The sequence below is a fragment of the Ceratotherium simum genome, chromosome 26, assembly GCF_057802395.1.
Source record: "Ceratotherium simum simum isolate JZ-2026a chromosome 26, ASM5780239v1, whole genome shotgun sequence".
NCBI classification, from domain to species: Eukaryota; Metazoa; Chordata; class Mammalia; order Perissodactyla; family Rhinocerotidae; genus Ceratotherium; species Ceratotherium simum.
The window spans coordinates 26,783,081-26,791,440 of record NC_141925.1 but is presented as its reverse complement, the minus strand read 5'-3'; positions in this window follow the sequence as shown (position 1 = coordinate 26,791,440).

The following is an 8,360-nucleotide window of genomic DNA, read 5'->3' as shown; positions in this document are numbered from 1 at the left end:
TAGGGAATGAGGCCGCCTGAAAAACTGAGTCCCATCCCTTCATGGATCTTGGGATTTTAAAGGTGTTCGAGTTAAAGAACCTTAAAGAGATTGGTTGATTCAGAAGCCGTTTTTACAGCTGAGCAAAACCAAGACTCAGAAGTTGAATGTTAGCCGTGTCACACAGGATTAATGGTCGAGTAATAAATGGAATCCAGTTCTCGTGATTCCCATTTCAGGAATGTTGGAAACAGCAGCTGCCTCTGTATCCTGGATGCCATCTATGGCATCAAGTGCAGCCACAACAGGAAAAAAGAAAGAAAATACTATACTGTGGGAGGTGGACCTGGATAGGAATCCCGGCTTTGCTTAATGCTGCCTCTATGATCTTGGACAGGTTGCCTAATTTCTCAGTCTTTGTTGACTCTCTGCAAAATGGAGACTGATTCGTTCCTCAGATTCTTCATAAACGCTGAAGGGTAGCAGAATATGCCACCCCAAAATATGCCTCTTTGGCATAAGGATTGTTTTGAGAAAGTAGACACAAGAGAAGCTCTGAAAACAAACAAGAAGTTACCCTTTTCTAAGGGAAATTTACTTTATAAAGGAAATCTCATTTGTAAAGGTGTCTCCCTCTCCACTTGGAAGAGAAGGATGACCCTCAATCACAAGAGACTTATCAATGGAAAAGACACAGACTTAAGTTGGCACAACAACCCTTAAGCTTGGTTCACTTTTCTTTCCCTGGTCGTCTTCCATAACCGGTCTCCCCCCCCCCACCACACACACACCTTTCTTCTTTTGTCTTTACCTGAATATGGTAAAGTTGGCATTCTAAGCCTTTTCCCTCGGTATCTCCTATGTATATATGAGTTATACATGTTAATAAATTTCTGTTTGTTTTTCTCTTGTTAATCTGTCCTTTATTACAGGGATCTCAGCCAAGAACTCAGAAAGGTAGAGGGAAAATTATTTTCCCTCCCCTACAGTACCTAATGTGTGCTAGGCTGAGGATACCACAGAATAAAACAAAAGTACCAGTGCTGAGAAGCTTACATTCTAGGGAAGAGGTGGAGCAGCCAATAAACAAACAAAAGATTATTGATAGTAGTACATGAGATGGTGACAATTGCTATGCAGACAAATAGTGCAGGGAAGAGGGATAGAAAGTGAAACCAAGAAGTTTGCAGTTGGACAGGAAAGCCCTGGCTGAAAAAGTGACTTGAACAAAGGGTGAGGAAGCTAGCTATGCTGCTATGCAAATGTTTGGGCTAGGGGGTTCTAGGCACAGGGAACAGCAAGTACAAAGGCCCTCTTCACACCTCCAACCTGTATAGCTGTACCAGAGTGAATTAGGGGAAGTAGAAGAGCTCAAAAGGTAATTGGGCAAAGCAAGTAAGGGGCTAACTCCAAAGTCAATGTGGGAGGGGACTAGCATAGCAAAAGCGAAGACACTGGAAGGTCTGACTCATTGGGGCCATTAATGGGACAAACTACCACACGCCTTCTCCCTCTGGGAGAAAGGGGTGTGGAGGCTACTGGAAAAGGGCACTGAAGATATATTTAACTGAGCACGTAATGTTTTAGTTCTTGAGTTGGATGATAGGTATATGGATATTCATTGTATTATTCTTTATTTCAACTTTTTATCCTTACATATTAATTTATAAAAATTAGTCCCATTGGAAAAAGTGAAGATAAAGGAGGACTAAGAATGAATCCTGGAGTGGATCAAAAGAAAAAGCCAGCAGGGGCTGGCCCGGTGGCGCAAGCGGTTAGGGGCGCAGGCTTCGCTGGGTCGGCCGCTGGTTTGCTGGTCGGATCCGGGCGCGCACTGAGGCACTGCTTGGCAAGCCATGCTGTGGCGGTGTCCCATATAAAGTGGAGGAAGATGGGCACGGATGTTAGCCCAGGGCCAGTCTTCCTCAGCAAAAAAAGAGGAGGATTGGCAGATGTTAGCACAGGGCTGATCTTCCTCAGAAAAAAAAAGAAGAAAAAGACCAGCAAAGAAGAGTGAAAAAAAAGTAGAAGCAAGAGGAAAACTGAAAAAGAGGAGTAATGTGGAAGCTAAGAGGAGAAAGAGAAAGCCAAGGGATTGATTGGAAGAGTCAGATTCTGCAGAAAGGTTAGATAAGATGAATCTACCCAAAAGAAATGAAAACATATTAATAGAAGTGGCAAAAGTAGGCATCCACAGGGCTGGCCGGTGGTGTAGTGGTTAAGTTCACGCACCCTGCTTCGGCAGCCCGGGGTGCGCTGGTTTGGATCCTGGGTGCAGACCTATACACGGCTCATCAAGCCATGCTGTGGTGGCATCCCATATAAAGTAGAGGAAGGTTAGCCCAGGGCCAATCTTCCTCAACAAAAAATAGGAGGATTAGCAACAGATGTTAGCTCAGGGCTAATCTTCCTCACACACACACAAAAAAAGTAGGCATCCTTGTCTCATTTCTGATCTTAGTGGAAAAACTTTCAGTCTTTCGCCATTGAGTATGATGTTACCTGTGGGTTTTTCATGTATGGCCTTTATCAAGTTGAGGAAGTTCCTTGCTATTCTTAGTTTACTAGGTATTTTTGTCATGAAAGGGTATGACAGTTTTTTAAACTTATTTTTATTTTTTTATTGTTGTAAAATATACATAACAGAAATTTACATGCAAAGGAATGAAGTTGGACCCTTACCTAACACCATATACAAAAATTAACTCAAAATTGATCAAAGACCTAAATGTAATAGATAAAATTTAGAAGGAAACACAGGGGGAAAGCTTCATGACACTGGATTTGGCAATAATTTCTTAGATATGGCACTAACGGCACAGGTAGAAAAAGAAAAACAGACAAATTGGCCTTATCAAAATTAAAAACTTTGTGTATCAAAGGCAACAATCAACAGAGTACAAAGGCAACTCACAGAATAGGAGAAAATATTTGCAAATCACCTATCTGATAAGGATTGTTATCCAGAATATATAGAAAACTCCTAAAACTCAACAACAAACAACCCAATTTACATGAGATGTCTTTCCATTTATTTATGTCTTTAATTTATTTCAGCAATGCTTTGTAGTTTTCAGTGTACAAGTCTCACCTCCTTGATTAATTCCTAAGTATTTTATTCTTTTTGATGCTATAGTAAATAGAATTGTTTTCTTAATTTCCTTTTTGGATTATTCATTGTTAGTGTATAGAAGTGCAATTGATTTCTGTGCATTGATTTTGTACTACTACATTGCTTGATTCGTTTATCAGTTCTAACAGGTTTTTTGTGGAATCCTTAGGATTTTCTACATATGTGATCATATCATCTTTGAACAGAGATAATTTTACTTCTTCCTTTCCGACGTGGATGCCTTTTCTTTTTTTTGCCTGGCTGCTCTGGTTAGAACTTCCAATACTATGTTGAATAGAATTGGCAAAAAAGGTCATCCTTATCTTGTTCCTGATCTTAGTGAAAAAGCTTTTAGTCTTTCACCATTGAGTATAATGTTAGCTGTGGGTTTTCATACATGGCTTTCTTATATTGAGGTAGTTCCTTCTATTCCCAATTTGTTGAGTGTTTTTATCATGAAAGGGTGTTGAATCGTGTCACAAGCTTTTTCTGCATCGATTGAGAAGATTAGGTAATTTTTTTCCCCTTTATTCTCTTATATAGTGTATAAAATTGATCAATTTTCTTACATTGAACTATCCTTGTATTCCAAGAATATATCCCACTTGGTCACAGTATTTAATCCTTTTAATATGCTGTTGAATTCAATTTGTTAGTATTTTGTTGAGGATTTTTCTATCAATGTTCATAAGAGATATTGGTCTGTAGTTTTATTTTCTTGTAGTGTCTTTGTCTGGCTCGGTATCAGGGCAATGCTGGCCTCATAGAATGAGATAGCAGTCTCTCCACTTTCAATTTTTTGGAAGAGTTTGAGAGGGATTGGTATTAGTTCTTCTTTAAATGTTTGGTAGAATTCACCAGAGTGAAGCCATCAAGTCCAGGGCTTTTCTTTGTTGGGAGGTTTTCATTAGTGATTCAATCCGCTCACTAATTATAAATCTATACAGGCTTTCTATTTCTTTGTGATTCAGATTTGTTTGAATGATTCTAGGAATTAGTCCATCTCATTTGGTTATCAATTTGTTGGTGTACATATGTTCATATTCTCTTATAATCCTTTTAATTTATGTAAAGTCAGTAGTAATGTCCCCTTTCATTTCTTTTTTTTTTTTTTTTGTGAGGAAGGTCGGCCCTGAGCTTACATCCATGCTAATCTTCCTCTTTTTGCTGAGGAAGACCGGCTCTGAGCTAACATCTATAGCCAATCCTCCTCCTCTTTTCCCCCAAAGCCCCAGTAGATAGTTGTATGTCATAGGTGCACATCCTTCCAGTTGCTGTATGTGCGGCCTCAGCATGGCGGGAGAAGCAGTGCGTCAGTGCACGCCCGGGATCCGAACCGGGGCCGCCAGTAGCGGAGTGCGCGCACTTAACCGCTAAGCCATGGGGCCGGCCCCCTCTTTCATTTCTGATTTTACCAATTGAGTCTTCTCCTTTTTCTTAGTCAGTCTAGCTAAAGATTTGTCAATTTTGCTGTTCTTTTTAAAAACCAAGTTTTGGTTTTGTTTATTTTCTATATTCTCATTTTCCTATTCTCTATTTCATTTATCTCCACTCTAATCTTTATTTCCTGCTGTCTGCTAGCTTTGGTTCAGTTTGCTTTTCTTTTTCTAGTTCCTTTAAGGTGTATAGTTAGGTTATTGATTTGAGATCTTTGTTCTTTTTTAATGCAGATGTTTATAGCTATAAATTTCCCTCTGAGCACTGCCGTCACACATGCCATAGGTTTTGTATGTTGTGTTCTCATTTTCATTTGTCTCAAAGTTTTCTAATTTCTCTTGTGATTTATTCTTTGACCATTGGTTGTTTAAGAGCATGTTTTTAATTTCCACATTTTTGTTGAGTTTTCCTTCTGTAATGTGTCTTGGTGAGGGTCTTTTTGCATTTATCTTACTTGGAGTTCTTTGAGCTTCTTGAATTTGTAGATTTGCCCCATTTTCTTTATCATTTGCTCAATCTCTCTCCCTCTGCACACACACTCAAACACACACACACACACACACACATACACACACAATCACATTTTTTTCCTGAAGAATTTGAGACTAAGTTGCAGACATCATACTTCTTCACTCCTACATCTTTCAGTGTGTGTTTCCTAAGAATAAAGATATTCTCTTTAAAAGCCAAAGCAAAATTATCAAAATCAGAAAAAATTAACATTGATAAAATCCTATTATTTAATCTACAGCCTTTATTCAATTTTCAACAATTGTCCCAAGAATGTCCTTTATAGACTATTCTTTTTCCTGGTCCCAAATTTAACCCAGGATCATTTGTCATGTCTCTTTAGTCTTCTTTAAGCTGGAATAGTTCTTTCATTTTAATTTGGCTTTCATGATCTTGACATTTTTGAAAATTATAAGACAGTTATTCTAAAGGATGTCATTCAATTTGGGTTTGTCTGATGTTTTCTCATGATTAAATTCAGGTTATTCATTTTTGGCCGAAAAATCACATAATGTGTCCTTCTCGGGGCATTAAGATAGGTGGTGCACACGATGTTAGTTTGTCCCATTTTGGCTGATGTTGGCTTTGGTTACATAATTAAGGTGGAGTCTTTCAGATGTCTTCACTGTGAAGTTACATGTTTACTTTTGTACTTAATTATTAATTTGTAGGGAAATACTTTGAGACTATGTAAATATCCTGTTTTTCTTCAAAATTTCATCCATCAGTTTTAGAATCCATTGATGATTCTTGCCTAAATTAGTTATAATTCTGATGGTTGCTAACTGGAGATTTTCTAACCCCATCATTCCTTCTATATTTATTAGTGGACATCTTACTCTAATTAAGAACTTTCCTGGCCAGCCCCGTGACTTAGCGGTTGGGTGTGCGCGCTCCGCTGCTGACGGCCCGGGTTCGGATCCCGGGCGCACACCGACGCACCGCTTCTCCAGCCATGCTGAGGCCGCGTCCCACATACAGCAACTAGAAGGCTGTGCAACTATGACATAGAACTATCTACTGGGGCTTGGCGGGGGGGGGGGGACATGTTAAAAAAAAAAAAAGAACTTTCCTTTCTACCTCTTTTATGTAATTATTTATTTGTTTGTATCGACATGAATTTGTAGATTCTTATTCAGTAGGTTATAACCCATTGCTATAATTATTTGTTTTGATACTCAAATTATCCCATCATTTCAAATTTTAATAATGTGTGCCTAGGACAGGAATTTTAACTTTATATAATATTGAGCCATTATTTCTAGCAACAATCATATTAAAGAAACAAATCTTTCTTGATGAGACTTACTTGGTTTGTGATAGTAAAATCACATCATTCCCATAGAGGAGAATTACTTTTTCTACTTGCTATATGATAGGGCATGTTTCAGTTCATCAAAAACTAGTATCAAACCATTTAATAAATAAAGAGAAAAGGAGTTAAAATCGACCCTCTCCTTTTTTACTTCATCCGCAGGGGAAATCATTTTTTTTCTTATTTTTGCAGAATGCAAGACTTGAAGAAACCATCAACAGCTAGGGATCTATGCTAAACTCACATAATGTGGCCATGACTAACATTTGCCAGTGAAAACAGAAGTCCCTCTTAGAACAGAGAAAGAGCATACAGTTTTATAAAACTAGTAGAGGATGTGTGTTTTTTGGTCTAACTAGCTTCTCTGTGGGGAACCACACCACCCTCATTATTAGTCCACATAGTTCAGCCATTGATGATGCTATCCCTTGGTTCCAAGAGCAGGCATGTGAGCTCTGCCATTCCCCTGGCCACACTGAGGGCATCAGGATTGCCCATAAGTCCTTCCTAAGACTTCTCTAGCTTTCAAGAAAGGGACTCTCTCTCATTCTTCTCTGATTTTGCTAAAGGCAGTGTAATCCTAGTTGGCAAAGGCCATCTCTGCCCCAGTGGATAAAGACTGCCTAAGAATGAGGCAACCCAGGGGAAAGTCTCAGGGACAGACTCAAGGAGATGATCAAATAGTTACAGCAGAAGGGCTTATCAGATTACAAGGTTCCCAAGTGAGGAGCAGTTTAGGAAGCACGTAATTTAAGCCACTCTCTGTAGGAGCAAAAATCAGGGAAAACAGATTGCGTAGATGAGAAAAGGAGTACATTCTCTCTTGCTGAAACCATATTGTGGGCAACCACGACCCAAATCTGTAAACATTATAGAATCAACAAGCTAAACCCAAGACCTCCATCTTGCACTTTTTCTTAAGTTTCCAAGTAGTCTTTATCATATCAAGAATGAGAAAGCTGTGTTTGCCTGTGTGGGAAAGGCTCATTAATCTGTTGATACATAGTTAGAAGCACATGTTTATCAAAAGGCAGCAGAAATTATTTTTAAAAGTTCTTTCATGGAACATATTTTTAATGGAATACTATCAAATTTTAAAAGGCAGAGGGGCCAGCCTGGTGGTGTAGTGGTTAAGTTTGTGTGCTCCACTTTGGCGGCCCGGGGTTCACAGGTTCGGATCCTGGGCATGGACTGATGCACTGCTTGCCGAGCCATGTTGTGGCAGCATCCCGTATAAAGTAAAGGAAGATGGGCACAGGTGTTAGCCCAGGGTCAATCTTCCTCAGCAAAAAGAGGAGGATTGGCAATTGATGTTAGGGCTAATCTTCCTCACCAAAAAAAAAAAAAAAACAATTTAGAAAGGGGGACGGGTAGCTCTATATGTACTGAAATGGACACATCTCCAAAAGATAGTGTTAAATGAGAATAATAAGATGGCATAATATGTGGTATGCTACCTTTGGACTTCATTATAGATATGTATTCTAGGATGTGTATAAACCTCTTTCAATACAGTCATGCATTGCTTAACATTGGGGATACGTTCTGAGAAATGCATCATTAGGCAATTTTGTCACTGTGCAAGCATAGAGTGTACTTACACAAACCTAGATGGTATTGCCTACTACACACCTAAGCAATATGGTACTAGTCTTATGGGACCATCATCATATATGCTGTCTGTCATTAACTGAAATGTTATGTGGCACATGACTGTATATAGAGATAGATATATACACATCCTGGGATAGATAGATATTATAGTATATTTAGGAAGAGAATTATTTTAAGGAATTGGGTCACGTGATTGTTGAGGCTTGGTGAGTCCAAAATCTGATAGGGGACGCCAGCAGGCTGGAGGCTCAGGAAAGAGTTGCAGTTCAAGTCGAAAGGCAGTCTGCTGATGAATCAGGGAAAGGCAATGTTGCAGATGAAGTCTGAAGGCAGCCTGCTGTCGGAATTCCCTTGTGCTTGGAGGAAGTCAGCCTTTCATTCTATTCAGGCCTT